Below are 2,500 nucleotides of genomic sequence, written 5' to 3'. Positions count from 1 at the left end.
CAGCTTTTCTCGTGCCTATGGTACAACAACTTTTCTCGTGCCTATGGTACAACAACTTTTCGCCGTGCCCCTGGTACACCGCTCAGTAGCACTTTGCCACACACACACACCACTCGTGCCTATGGTACGACAACTTTTCTCGTGCCTATGGTACGACAACTTTTCTCGTGCCTATGGTACAACAACCTTTCCCCGTGCCCCTGGTACACTGCGCAGAAACTCTTTGCCACACACACACACCACTCGTGCCTATGGTACGACAACAGGCCCCGGGGACCTACATCGCACCTTGCTCTTGCCTCCCTTACAGCTGAAAAAGGTCCATGCCTGTGCCCTGGCCCTGCTGAAATTCCCTCTGCATTTAGCCGAGGCAGTGAGTCGGCCTCCTGTCTCCCTTTACGGTCGAAAAAGATGTGCTCCTGGGCGCGCTGGCCCTGCTGCTACTCACATCGGGCATGGACCTGGACCTCCAGCAGGCCCCGGGGACCTACATCACACCTTGCTCTTGCCTCCCTTACAGCTGAAAAAGGTCCATGCTTGTGCCCTGGCCCTGCTGAAATTCCCTCTCCATTTAGCCGAGGCAGAGAGTCGGCCTCCTGTCTCCCTTTACGGTCGAAAAAGATGTGCTCCTGGGCGCGCTGGCCCTGCTGCTACTCACATCGGGCATGGACCTGGACCTCCAGCAGGCCCCGGGGACCTACATCACACCTTGCTCTTCCCTCCCTTGCAGCTGAAAAAGGTCCATGCCTGTGCCCTGGCCCTGCTGAAATTCCCTCTCCATTTAGCCGAGGCAGTGAGTCGGCCTCCTGTCTCCCTTTACGGTCGAAAAAGATGTGCTCCTGGGCGCGCTGGCCCTGCTGCTACTCACATCGGGCATGGACCTGGACCTCCAGCAGGCCCCGGGGACCTACATCACACCTTGCTCTTGCCTCCCTTACAGCTGAAAAGGTCCATGCTTTTGCCCTGGCCCTTCTGAAATTCCCTCTCCATTTAGCCGAGGCAGTGAGTCGGCCTCCTGTCTCCTTTACGGTCGAAAAAGATGTGCTCCTGGGCGCGCTGGCCCTGCTGCTACTCACATCGGGCATGGACCTGGACCTCCAGCAGGCCCCGGGGACCTACATCACACCTTGCTCTTGCCTCCCTTACAGCTGAAAAGGTCCATGCTTTTGCCCTGGCCCTTCTGAAATTCCCTCTCCATTTAGCCGAGGCAGTGAGTCGGCCTCCTGTCTCCCTTTACGGTCGAAAAAGATGTGCTCCTGGGCGCGCTGGCCCTGCTGCTACTCACATCGGGCATGGACCTGGACCTCCAGCAGGCCCCGGGGACCTACATCACACCTTGCTCTTCCCTCCCTTGCAGCTGAAAAAGGTCCATGCCTGTGCCCTGGCCCTGCTGAAATTCCCTCTCCATTTAGCCGAGGCAGTGAGTCGGCCTCCTGTCTCCCTTTACGGTCGAAAAAGATGTGCTCCTGGGCGCGCTGGCCCTGCTGCTACTCACATCGGGCATGGACCTGGACCTCCAGCAGGCCCCGGGGACCTACATCACACCTTGCTCTTCCCTCCCTTGCAGCTGAAAAAGGTCCATGCCTGTGCCCTGGCCCTGCTGAAATTCCCTCTCCATTTAGCCGAGGCAGTGAGTCGGCCTCCTGTCTCCCTTTACGGTCGAAAAAGATGTGCTCCTGGGCGCGCTGGCCCTGCTGCTACTCACATCGGGCATGGACCTGGACCTCCAGCAGGCCCCGGGGACCTACATCACACCTTGCTCTTGCCTCCCTTACAGCTGAAAAAGGTCCATGCTTTTGCCCTGGCCCTTCTGAAATTCCCTCTCCATTTAGCCGAGGCAGTGAGTCGGCCTCCTGTCTCCCTTTACGGTCGAAAAAGATGTGCTCCTGGGCGCGCTGGCCCTGCTGCTACTCACATCGGGCATGGACCTGGACCTCCAGCAGGCCCCGGGGACCAACATACTCCTCTGCTCTACTCCCCCACTAGCTTTCCTTCTCCCGCAGTTACCCTCCACCACAAATCCAGCATGGCCCTTGCCCTCCAGCAGGCCCCGAGGACCCACATACTCCTCCGCTCTAATCCCCCATGAGCTTTCCTTCTCCTGCAGTTACCCTCCACCGCATATCCAGCATGGCCCTTGACCTCCAGCATGCCCTGGGGACGCACATCCTCCCCTGCTCTAGTCCCCCACTAGCTTACCTTTCTTGTAGTTACGCTCCAGCGCATATCCAGCATGGACCTTGACCTCCAGCAGGCCCCGGGGACGCACATCCTCCCCTGCTCTAATCCCCCACTAGCTTTCCTTCTCCTGCAGTTACCCTCCACCGCATATCCAGCATGGACCTTGACCTCCAGCATGCCCCGTGGACCCACACTTAAGCCCCCTCCCACTGACAAAGCAAAACACCACTGGCAAAATCCTCGTGCCCCTGGTACTCCAGAATGTAAATTCAAACATGCCCCTGGTACACTGCGCAGAAACACTTTGCCACACACACGC

The sequence above is a fragment of the Rhamphochromis longiceps genome, linkage group LG13 (assembly GCF_057381845.1).
Source record: "Rhamphochromis longiceps isolate RC_006_pf linkage group LG13, R_longiceps_female_GT1.1, whole genome shotgun sequence".
Classification (NCBI taxonomy): Eukaryota; Metazoa; Chordata; class Actinopteri; order Cichliformes; family Cichlidae; genus Rhamphochromis; species Rhamphochromis longiceps.
The sequence above is the reverse complement of the archived record's forward strand: the minus strand, read 5'-3'. Positions refer to the sequence as shown.